Genomic DNA, 13,329 nt, shown 5'->3' on the forward strand with positions numbered 1-13,329 from the left:
TTTTTTTTAAGTAATAAAAAAAAAGAAAAAAGAAAAAAGAAACACAAATAATAATACACTATCAAGAAGAAGAAAAACATTAAAAAGTGCTATTAAAATGTGACAAAAATACAACAAAGAAAATAAAACTTAGCGTAGTATATCATTAAACAGTAAATAGTTACAAATCTCTCTTATATTTATCTAAAGAAAATATTATTCAGATGCCTATACATTTCCAATACATTTATGTGACTATCATTTTTTTTTTTTTTAGCCTACTGTATTTTGTATAAATGAGTCCCATATTTCATTATAGTTGTCCATACAAAGTCTACATCTATAGGCAATCTGCTTGTAGGTGGCAGGTGCAATCAGGTCTTCAATCCATGGAGTGAATGGAGCTGAGAAGCTATGTTCATATTTGAAAAATACTATCATATTAACAACTGAAAGAAAACATTTCCATTTGAGGTGGAAATTCACATAGGTGCTTACTGGCACCTTTCACAAAAAAGTTTTGTTTGGCTGCAGTTGTAAATGGTGGCAGCATTTTGTCACACAAAAACATTTGCTCCTGTATAACATATTACTGCAGATAGAACTAGAAAGTCAAATCCACTTATGAATTTGTGACTGAAATTTCTTCCTCTTGTTAGACTGTGCCATGACAGCTTTTGAGAAGGAAAAGTAACAGATTACTTTTCCTATTAACATCCTCTTGCTTGTGTCAAAAACAGCAACGTTCCCTTCTGAAATGCTACTGCCCATTTTGGAATAGTTACAACACGTTGCTGGAAAAAAGATATTCACTCAGTCATGTTACATTTTAATCAAGAAAATATTATTTCGTTCTCTTAGAGAATGGAAGAAAAATCTAAATGAGAATGGCAAACAAGAGCTCTTACTATTTGTTTAAACTAAAATGTGAATGGAGCACAATATGAAAGACGTTGTCTATTAAAAACCCAAAATAAAGAAGGAATTTTTGAAAGAACTGTGCAATTATGACTAACGTCTGTTAGTGGTTTGGCCCCTAGATTAAATTTAACAGTTTTATAAACATTTGTGGGTTTGTATTAAATTTTGATGTTTGTACAATGTCGTAACTTTTTTTTTTTTTGTAGAAGACAGGCAGGAGTAAATGTACAGAGATGATGAATCTGATCAAGTTATCTACTTTAATAAATGTTTCCCTTTTGTCTGTGGGTCCCAGGAATAAATACTCATTAAGATTCTCATGACTGGTCAGAACCATGCAGAGATTGATAAGTTCATGATAAGATTCCTTTTTATTAAAATAAACTATAGAAACTAAACTATGCTGCAGCAGATCAGAATAATGTGTTTCACCCTTACAAGCACAAAACTGATAAAAGAAAAAAAAAAGAGAGTCATATACTGTTGGATTAAACTATACCAGCCAATTAGAGGAGGACTTAAAGTAAAAAAAAAAAAAAACACTTCATTTTTTCTCCTTCAACAGTCATTAAGAGTGATGACTTTTCATTATGGACATCTGCAGGGGCAGGTTTTCTGGAGGGTAAAGCCCTTCACATCCCTGAAACTACACCCCTATTATTCTCGCATCGTCCTTTCAAAGGGTGACACACAGTTGAGTAAGCAATCAGGAGCTGATAATTGGATATCCTCCCAGTGGAAGTCCCATAAGTGGGACTCTCCAAGTCCCACGCTTGACCAATTTTACTTTTCACTGCATGAGAAGTGTCTGGTAATTGAAGTGAAGCAAAGACTTTAGGATGGCCTCAACTGGATTACCTCTGATGCCAGCTTCAGAATCAGTGTTTAATGTGAAGTGAAACTAAATTGGAGTTTATGAGAGATTCCCCCTAGAATGCACATCTTCTAGATGGCTAAGAGCCAGACACAACTGCATTGTGCCTTTCCCCTTCAGAAATTTTATTATTTATATTTCAAATTTGTCACCACCCATCTCACTGCGGGGTGGGCAGAATGATGCGGAGTGGGCAAAATCTGGTTCTTGTGACCAATCCAAGATGGAATACCTGCATGTGCAAACTTCAGCAGCCAGTGAACTTTTTCAAAAGTGAAAGGTGTGAGACAGCCACCTTCAGTACTGTGGAAAGCCACCGACCTTCATTTAGCTCCCTTGGACTGAATACACTGGACTGTAGGGAAGGCTATGCATCTGTGGACTGGATATTACCATCTGTGTTCCAAATCCTGACTGTAGTGATTAGGAATACATCTATCCATTCAATATTTCGATTGATGCTAAACAGGCTTAAATATGTTTTCAGACATATTTTGAGCAGATGAATCTTCTATAGTAGAGGTAGGAAGAATATTGACTGTAGCAAATTTATGAATCCTATTGGGTTAAGAATAATAGCAACACACTTATTTAGCAATAAACAGAATTATCCTGGCAAAAAGTAGATAGCCTGGGGAAACTGGAAGGGAAAGGATTGTTTACTTCATTCTGTTCCATTGCCCAAAGGAAAATTCCTGGAATAAAAAATATTTCATTCACTTAGTCTACAGTTTCAAATGCACTTTCCTAAGTCATTAGGGGGTACTGGATCATGCTAAATAATTCCGCCTCCTGATTTGGTGCATGTGGCACAGCATCAGTATATTATGTAGCTTCTCACCCACAGTCTGTATGCAATGTACATACATACATATATAACCATGTATGAATGTATGCATGTATGTGTGTGTGTGTATCTATCTATCTATCTATCTATCTATCTATCTATCTATCTATCTATCTATCTTTCATACAACTACTCTGAAGAAAGTTATATAATGAAGTAGTTGTGGGATGGTCCATGATGTTCAGGATATGAGAATATAGAATAATAGAGTTGGAAGGGATTTCAGAGGTCATCTAGTTCAACTCTCTGCTCAGGTTAGGAACTGCTAAAGTTTTGAGACAGATGGCTATTCAACATCTCTTTGAAGACCTCTGGTGAATGGAGGTCTTGTTGTCTGGTTATGTATTTAAGTACTGTTAAGAATGCCTGCAAAGGCTTTAAGTATATGACTTTTTTCATTACAATATAGATAGTAGATCTCAAGAAGGTAAAAAGTGAGCATTATCAGCTGAAGTCTACTCATACTGTATCAACAATATGAATCATGTACATTTTGTTCTGGGCTAGTATATGTATTTTATGCCAGATTTGCTATTATGATAGCATAACAGTATCAACATATTATACTACCTAGATATTTTTCTGATTACATACCAGATTTTTGACATCATTTCTGAACCTAAATATTCATTTATATTGCAAAATAGGGATGAGCAAATGTATTATCAATTTCTTTCATGTTTTCAGTCTTAAATTTACTTTGTATTATTTCCATATCAAATTGCACTTTTTAAAAGTAAGCATGAGCTTTTATTCAAATTTTTGTGTACATTCAGTTTATAAGTTTTTGCCTAGAATTTTGCGTAATATATACATACTAAATATGTGTAAATTTTTTTCTGATGTGTGTGATTTTGGGTTGTATTATATGCATACAGTCTATCTATCTATCTATCTATCTATCTATCTATCTATCTATCTATCTATCTGTCTATCTATCTATCTATCTATCTATCACTAAAAATTAAATGCAAATTAATTACTGGTCTGCATGTTGATTTGGAACAGAGACATTTTGTCTGTTCCTGAGAGCAGCAATCATTTCAAGGGGACATACTGTAGATTTCTTATGGCACAGATGACATTTTGGGATCTAAGATAACATTTTTGGTTTCCTCCAATTTCACTAAAATACATATGCATTTTTTTACTTTGGTACCATGTAGTAGTATTTGAAGATTTAACCCAGTATATTTTCATTGTAAGCCACAGAAACTCCAAATTGTTTGGAGCAGAGTGAGGTACTGTGAGAAAAGCTTGCCGTTATGTTTTCTGTCTCTTCGACAGCATGAGAAAAAGTCTAGTTGGCAATTGTGGTAGGAAAACATTTCTGGAGGTGGCTGACTTGAAAGATTTCACTGCCCCTGATGCATTTTTTACTCTTCATAGTTGAGTTAGAAGGAAACCCTCTTCTGATTCGACTGGTAGACTTAAAGTCTGCAGTAAATACCACAGTTATTTAAGGCAGAATTTAAATGTATGCATTTGCCAAAACCTGGGTCAGATGAGGTTGCTAATATCCATTCAAAAGTGATTGTTAGAAACTTCCATTGCTTTTCACGCTGACTTATAAATTGCATGTAGAATTGCACAGATACATGGAGAGGAATATCTATCTATTTCTCTCTCTCTCTCTCTCTCTCACCTATATTGGTGAATAAAAACAGTCATATTATGGAAACAAATAGAAATATCATAATATGGCACTAGTACAGATTAGATCATAATTATGGCACTAGTACTATTTAGCTGAATAGAAGACACTTACATAGTCATCTTCACATTCCTTTCTTGCACATATGTGGTCTTACCTGCTCAAGAATGAAATATAAGCAATACCAAGAACCTTGGACAAGAATTTTTATTTGCATCTATTCCTTTTTCTTTTTACTGCATCCCATCTCGATATAATTGTTTTCTCTATTGTTTTCTCTATACCTGTTCTAGTCTGGATTCAGGACTGGATATCAGATAGAAATTGCATTGGTTGTCCTGGTTGATGACCTTGTTGGCATCTTTATGGAGTGCACCTCTCCTGGTTCTTATGGACTCCTTGTGAAGGTTGGGAGTTGGAGGCACTGCGTTATGTAGTTCCACTCCTTCTGAAGTTGATGGCTCAGTTGGCCTGAGTCAGGAAGGAGTGATCATATCTGTGATTGCTCTAATATGGTGCACCATGAGGCTTGGCTGTCTCCCTATCCTATTCAATATTTACACCAAACTGTTAGGTGACATCATCCACTGGTTTGGGATGATGTTTAACCAGTATGTTGAAGATACTCAGTTATGTCCTGATCTGGTGCCTGGAGGCCCATCCTTAGCTGGTGTGCCAACTGCAGGCATTTTTTTGGACTGGGAGGCCTTGATAACAATGACTCACAGACTCATTAACCCCGTGGTTTAAATTACTGTACTATTCTTTGAAGATGACTCAGAAATATCATTGATCTAAAATGTGGTCAGTGTGCTAATTGGTCATAGCAGATTTAACATTGTTTAACAATCACAATTACTAAGGTCCAGCCTCACCCTAATGCAATACTTGGGAGAAAAGCCAGCTTTTCAAAGCTTTCTGGAGATCTAGAAGGGTGGGGGCCTGCCATATCTCAGGGGTAAAGGCATTCCATAGGGCAGGATCAACTATGGAGGAAGTGTGTTTCCTAGACTCCAGCAAATGACGACACTTAAGGGAATGGACCTGGAGCGCACCCACCTATTTGACTTAGTGAAACAGGCATGTACCCTCAAGAAGATGGTGTGCAAATAATCTGGCCCCATGTCATTCAGGGCTTTGAAGGTGATGCCAACACCTTGAACTGCGTGCGCATGCACATACACCCCCCCCAAAAATAAAAACAAAATACTGGAAGCCAGTGCAGCTTGTGCACCAGTTGTGCAATACAGGCAAACCATGATTTACCTAATTTCTTTTACAACAGCAATCTATTGGGAAGTACTGCTTGTTGATTTTTAAAGGATTATAATTTAATTTTTCCAAATGCCCACAACCTTTCAGGAAAGAATGTTAGGCATCTAATTTTTGGATCTTTCTCTTTCTCATTCCCTATTAGTCTTCATGTATATCTATACTGAGAAATGCCACACTTCAAAGTGAGAGAAACGATGGCATTATTTTTAACTTGGTCTAACTCTCTTTTATGTAGATATGGAAAATAGGAACATTGGACAGAATAAAGGGTGAGAGTCTGTTGCACAGTCATATTATGGAGATGAAGATTAGAATGAAGTTAATGCTGTGTCAGTAAAACTCATTAAGTACGAACATGAACATGAGGGGAAAAAAAAAAAGAGTAGTTTCACTGTTTGAAAATGCATTCCTCCCTGAAAAGGTAATCTGTGTCTCTGCCAACATTGATGAAAACACAACATCCTTCTGAAAAGCTGGTTATATAGAATGTTTGCCATCAGCTGAACATATTTCAAAATTGCTTGAAATGTGCTTGGCTAAGGTTTTTCATGTTGCAGTTGAAATATAATTTGTTTCATGTTAGTGTTTAAATATTGATCTAACTCATTTTTTTTTAACTTTTATTTCATGCTACCTTGATCAGCCTGTACTGAACTGTGAAAGTGTCGCTTGTGTGTTTTGAAGAAACAAACTGAAGGCCTATGTAGCCTTTTGGATGAAGCTATGTAGCCTTTGTTTCTTCCCAAAGCAAATGATGAGAAGCTGTTAGAGATGGCCCTTTAATCAGCTTCTAATACAACAGAGTTCACCTCCCTATTTTCCATACAATTTGGGAAACATCCTTTTGTTCCCAGTTTATCATCATTTAATCTCATTTTTCAGCCAAACACATGTGGCTTGCAGCAATTAAAATGTCATACTAATGTGACTGAGGTGGTGGCAAAGATTGTCAGTTTATAATTAGTCTCCCTCATCTCCTTGAATGGCCTTGACAGTGACATTTGTTGAAAGGTGCTAGGAAGTAACAGGAAAAATGGGACCGGTGTCCACTTCCTGCATTAACAATTCACAGAACTTGTAACTGTTTATAACAAGTCAGGCTTTTAATGCTGAAGGGATTGCTCCAATTCCTGCACATGCAGGAATGAAGCCATATTTTGAAGATCAAGCACTGTTCCTATCTTCAAAATATGGCCTTGAAGGTTTAGCAGCAGCTGCTGAAAAGAATGGGCAAGCCTGGGGAATAATCCCCATAGGACAAAAGATGGCTTGAGAAAGGTAGGCAAGAGAGATTGGACCAACAAACCTGGTGAAGCAAATAGTAAAGAAGAGGCACAGAGGACCAGGCTGAAGATGGCTGTTGGCATTCACGCTGTAAATGAAAGAGTCTCTACTAGCAGTGAGGCAGGCTGTATGATAGATAGATAGATAGATAGATAGATAGATAGATAGATAGATAGATAGATAGATAGATAGATAGATAGATAATGTAAATTCTTATTTGTTGTTCGGGTCTCTATATCCCTTTTGTTCCATTTTGCCAATTAACTGGTTTTGTTTTTTGTTTTAAGTTTGCTGGTGTTTCATAAATAAATAAATATGAAGCTCTATTTTTGCTAGCTGTACTGAGTGGCATGTAGGCTTGCTCTGATCTGGATATAGGGATCGACTAGGAATGTGCTGGATGCAAACCAGAAATTAGCCACAGTAATTTTCAGCAGCTGAACAGATTCTCTGGAGAGCTACAAAAAGATGGAGGAAAGGTTGTAAAAACCTCCAATTCACTGCACTGACTTTTCTTCCCATAATTAATAAAAAGTCTTATTGTTTAGCTCCTATAGAACAGGGATAATATTATAGGAGTTAAGTGTAAATGCATTGATTGAAATAACAACTTGGTAAGAGACTAGGCATATTCACTTATAAACCATGCCCATGAAATTAAGAGGATTTTTCCATAACTCTCTCTCCATCTATATAAATTTGCTAAATAAATTAAGAAATAAATCTCTGATGACCCCAGCCAAAGTATAGTTCAGTATGTGAAATGATCAGTTAAATGGATACTTTTCATTCAAGCCATAGAATTATCCAAAGTTTCAGAGATGTGCCTTGTAGCTCTGCTTCATGAAGCAACTTCAAAGGAGTGCTTTGTTTTGGCAATTCTTTGAACAAAGCACTACTTGGAAGCTGCTTCACAAAACAACCCAGCCCAGTGTTCCTGAAAAGCTGCTGTACTGCTCTTGGGACCTTCTCTGGTACATCCAGTAAGTCATTTCAGGCTCCAGAATTGGCTTTGGTGTAGGTGCAGCACATGTGTAGAAGATTCTTCTGACTTGTAAATATGCCAAGGAGGCCTGGAAATGCTAATTGCTTCATAGCTGTTCTCCAAATGAATTGTGTTGTTGCATCTGTGCTGCAAAGTTCCTTGTTGAGGCAATGAGCATCCTCCTTGCACAGGTATATTAATCAGCTACAATATAATATCAAAGATTATTTTTAGAATTTTTGGATTTCCTGACATATGCTTCTTAACTGCCCATAGGCTTCCTAGATAAATATATATATATATATATATATATATATATATATATATATATATAAAACACACACAACAACAAGAAGAGTGTGGTCTAGTTCTAGGACCAGAGAGATGCAAATTCAAGTCTACTCTTGACCAGGAAGCTTACTGTATAGCTTTAGGCCAATTACAGTCTCTTAATTCAACCTACTACATGGCTATTGTTGTGGGGAAAAAATGGAGATGGGAGTGCTATCTTGAGCTCTTGAAGGAAAGGCAGGATATAAATCTAATAATCAAATAAATAGATACTTAAATAAAAATATATGAATATCAGATGAGTTGAGAAGACAACACCAGAAAGGAGTACTGAATTAACGGTTGCTCCTGGACCTACCAGAATAAGTGGCCTGATTTCTAATACTGCCTCCCTGTGGGAGGGGAGACCTGTACTTCCAAGATGTGCTCTGCTCCCACCCAAATCTGTGTGTCATTTCACTGTTTGAATAGTTCACATACTACTGCCAAGCTGGCTATTAGAAAATAAAATAAAAATGGCTTAGATAGTAAGGGCTATTAAACCAGATATATCCTGGTTTAAATGCCAGGACCTCTTTGTTTTATTTTATTTTGATAACAATTTTATTTTGTTTTGTTTATTTATATTTAAAACATTATATCTTTTGCTGCTTACCTCTCATCACTTCCTTCTATCCAGAAAACAAATCTCTTTCTTTTCCTTTGCTGATGCTGAAAAAAGAGCAGGTAACATTCCATTGCTTCACATTAGATTATTTAAGAAAACCACATCTAATTAGCAATGATTTCCTAGTTTTACCATGCTAGCATTTTTTAGAAATAAATTACATGATTACTTATACATTAAGATTCCCCATGTCTATGCAGTTATAACATATACAATTTATATTATCAGCCAAGCTGTACCAAAGAAGTACTTGGTTTTTATGTGGCCCAGGCGTGTGCTTCTTACAATTTAATCAACATACAATGTGAGCTTTTCACAAGAGAACAGTAATCCATGCTTTAAACTACACAGGCTACATTCCTTTCCTTCCTTCTAGTAGTCAATAAAATATTACTAACAGCATACAACTGAGTTTACCTGCATTTAACTGAGGGACATTTCCCATCACAAATTCCCAGTTTCAGTCCAACAATACATGAACTCAGGGTGGACTTAACCAAACTATCTTCTCTAGAGAATAATGCACCAAAAGATTTAGTTTCCATTGAATCTTCACTGAGCTCAGGAAGATTTGTGTTTTTAAAATAGTTATACAGCTGTTAAGAAATTATATTGTTTTAGCTCAGAATATGAAAATTAACGAGAAGGAAGGAAGGAAGGAAGGAAGGAAGGAAGGAAGGAAGGAAGGAAGGAAGGAAGGAAGGAAGGAAGGAAGGAAACCTTCCAACTTTTAGGAAGGCTTCTTGCTTCTTCACATCTTCTTTCCTCTTAAGTCTCTCTCTTCTGTCACAGGCCAGTGGTCAGGTTAATAGCCTGAAGAAAAAGCTAACTTTCACAATGACTCGATCTCACTAGCAATAAGATGTCAGAAACGGAAATAGAGAGGGGAAAAAAATCTCTTTAATGATCTGTTCAATTTATCCTGTGGAGCAACTGCTGCCAAAACTGTGTTGCTAAGCTGAATGACAGCAGGCACTTTACACTGGAGGAAGAAACAGCTCCTGTTTTCTTCACAAACGTTTGTCTTTTTTGTTGTGGGCTTCTGCTAGGAATTGTAGATAAGAAATTTGCATGGCCTTTTAAAGGTTGGAGCTTGCTTTATGTCAGTGTGTATGAGAAGGAAAAATGGGGGAGCTTGAAAGAGAGTGGGGGACAACATGCACTATCAGTGGTAAAAAATGACTGAATTAGAGATGTCTGCAAATACTCAGTACATGGCTACCTAAGGTAAATAACATTTAGAGCTGGAAAGAATGGATTAAAAACTAGAATATTTCCTTCCATTCCTTTCCAGAAAGATTTTTATAATTGCTGGGGAAGTGGGTATATTCTTAGGAATATTAAACCTTAATATCCCAGACATAGATTTCTGTTGCACATTAGAAAGGACACTACAAACTTTGATGGCCTCTGAATAGTTATTCAGAACTGATTTGTCTTGGAAAACTACTTTCAGTTGGCACCCAGGAAACTCCTAGTCAGTCCCTATATTCATATCAGAGCAAATTCATGTCCCCCTTACTTCAGCTAGGGGGAAAAAAAATTAAAACATCAGCAAAATTCAAAAGTTAACTGGCAAAAACGGTGCAAAAGGCACAAGCAGAGAGGAAGGGGTATAGAGAGAGAGAGATGAACAGCCGGCAACAATTTACATTATCTATGTATCTATATATTAAAGGCACAGAACTTTCCAAAGCCACTGAAAACAATATTGTGATTAATTAGCATGGACAGTCTGAAAGAGAACCTTCAGTTATTCCAACTTTAACTCTTTTGTACATAATGGCAGCAGAATAGAAATGGAAAGTAGGATACCAGGTGATCCTACCATTCATACTGTGAAGAAAACAATTTAGTGTATGGGTATAAAGTATTCAACGCTTTGGCCACTGCTCCCCAGCTGCCTCTTGCAAAGAACAAGAATGACTCTGCTCTTTCTTCCTTCAGTAAGACAGAACGTAGCTAGATTTTCACACTACAAAATCTTACATTGTTGTTAGGCCTGACTTAACATGTTCTGCTGAACTTCCCAATTATTTGTTTTAATAAACCACGATTAAGGAAACCATGAATTAATGTGTTGTTTGAACTAAGCTTCTATCATAATCTCCTATTTCAGTTGAGATGGATGAAAAATAGAATCTTAAAATAGGTAAGTATGGTAGCTAAACATGCAATATTTTATTGAATATGGTCTGTAGAATTTTACAGGAAAAACTGAAATCCAGAAATCAATCAAATGTTTTAAATTGATCATATCTGTCAAAGTTCTTATACATATAAGCTTAATTTAAGGAGTAAGCAATAGCATGCAAAATGAAAAAAAAAGTATAAGGAATTGTAAGGAAAATAAATAAATTATGGCAGGAGAAAAGAGAAAAGGAAATATAGCTAAATATTGTTCACATCAATCTATTCATTATACTTCTTCATACCTCTCATTTCTTAGTTTTACCTTCAAAATTTCTGTTGTTCTAACCATATAATCACCATTCTCATCTATTCTCGGTCTTCCAAACACCACAATCACTTTTCCTGTACTTTCTTGTCTTCTTTCCACCTATTAATTCATCTAACAGAATATTTTTTTCTGGATCATACTGTCAGAATGTTGTACAACTTTCTCCCCAAACTTATTCCCCATTTTTTAAATTTACCACCATTCACTTCAGCATAACATGCTTTCAGCACTTTAGGAATTGTAACTTTCATACACACGCCTAACAACCTATATGACACAATCTTTTAGCCATTTCATTCATAATTAAATCTGTACCTTTACTTCTTTGCATACATTTATCAGTTCTATTCCAAAAAATCAGTCCACCGTTGAGAACAATTGCATCCTTTGCCTTTTTTTAGTTTCACAATCACAACATAGCTATCTTTTCTTTCATTTTTTCATAATTTACAATATTTGCAATACACTCCACTTACATTCCAAGACACAGCCCTCCACACCTCAGTAGATTGGCCAATAAATATTAATCTCCACTGTCCTTTACAGCTTTCATCAATCAAGGCTTTCACATAACACTTTTAAGTAAGATAAGGAAATAATAGACTGGGTTGCTAGCCTCAGTTGTACCTATGCTATATGCAGCAATTCTTGCTAATCATAAGAATACAAAACACACACACACACACACACACGCACACATATATACTATACATACATACATATGAGTAGATTAGTAAAAATACAAAAGGACATATAATCAAGAAAGATACACATGAAATAATGAATATATCTATGATAAAACTGAATGCAAAATGTGTGCAGACTAGGAAAGCATATACAAAAAAATTATACCTTAGAACTGTGCACAAAAATGGACATGACTATTCAGGTAAATCTTTTTTGTTGAATTCGTAAGGTGCAGGATATGAAAAGGATGAAATTGTTAAGATGGGAAACTGCCTGAAAACCAAATTGAAGAATCTTCAATTTTTTCCCCAAGTGCAAAATTTGCTATAAATATTATGTCTTCTTCCCATGCCACTCAAATCTGCTGTGCACCAGTGCAGATGAACAAATGAAACGGAAGTTAAGGGTCCTGTACTTTGAATAGCGATGTTATGGCTGCTGCAGGTGTTTTGGCCCCATGAAACTCTTGCTGCACCTGCCAAAATTCTATTTGCCTACACAGCTTTAAAAATACCAAGCCACCCTAAGTAGATGGGGGTTCTAATTACACCCTTATAATTATTATTAATTTAACGCAACTTTCTGGGAACTTGCTGTTGAGATCTGAACAGATAGGATTGGATACTACCCCACAAACTAGGAGTTTCTATTATTTTCTACTAATTGCTTGCATCATCTAACACATTGGTTCTCAACGGGGGTGGTACCAGCCCGCGGGGGGTGGTGGGAGGATGCTGAGGGGCGGTGAACTTGTTTTGGGCGGTAGGGGGGCGGTGGGCATGTTTTGGGTGGTAGAGGGGCGATGAGTATGTTTTGGCATTCGAACTTAATTTTAAAACTCCCCAAAAAGTTTATTAAATCGATTATCTGGTTTACACCATTTGTACCAGCAATAAAACGAACGTACGCGACGGCTGCCCTCACGCACTTCTAAGAATGGTGAGACGAATTTGTATTCTAGGTAGGCTGACCTTGAAGAACTCGACACTACGATTCTTCTCCAATCCCAACCAGCACAGCACGTGCGTCAGCTGTCTTCCTGCGCGAGTAATCGCAGTGCGTGCGTTGAGCGTCCTTTCAATATGAATGTTTGATTTGACCTGTGTTTCTTGAGTTGCTTTTCGTTCGCTTCATTTCTGTTTTTTCCCCTCAGTTTCGATTTACTTTCATTGTTTATTTGGCCAGTCGGCTAGGTAAGTGCGCTTATTAGTTCTTTATCGTGGTCGTGAATTATTAATTTTGAGAAAGAGCATTTAAGCATTTTTTTTTGCATTAGTCATTTTAATTTTAATAAAAGGAATGCAATTACCTTCCAGGGCAAAAGTATCGAGTTAAATCGAACAAATTTGGTGTGTAAGTCTACTGAAAAAAATTACTTAAAATTTTTGCCTTTTATAATTCAGT

At 36.2% G+C, this 13,329-nt stretch overlaps 1 protein-coding gene across 1 annotated transcript in view; it reads right to left on the minus strand.

The window, feature by feature from the left end:
* LOC148215107 (uncharacterized) overlaps positions 1-11,783 on the minus strand; it is a 137,551-nt gene extending 125,768 nt beyond the window's left edge. The window contains exons 1-2 of the mRNA XM_088144516.1: positions 11,715-11,783; positions 8,766-8,821 (exon numbers count right to left, since the gene is read on the minus strand). The gene's annotated coding sequence lies outside the window, so the exon portion shown is untranslated. The remainder of the gene's footprint in view (positions 1-8,765; positions 8,822-11,714) is intronic.
* Positions 11,784-13,329: the final 1,546 nt, after the last annotated feature.

Source organism: Python bivittatus, unplaced genomic scaffold, assembly GCF_059951505.1.
Source record: "Python bivittatus isolate LINGU-HERP-01145 unplaced genomic scaffold, Pbiv_v1 ctg000350_np1212, whole genome shotgun sequence".
NCBI lineage: Eukaryota > Metazoa > Chordata > Lepidosauria > Squamata > Pythonidae > Python > Python bivittatus.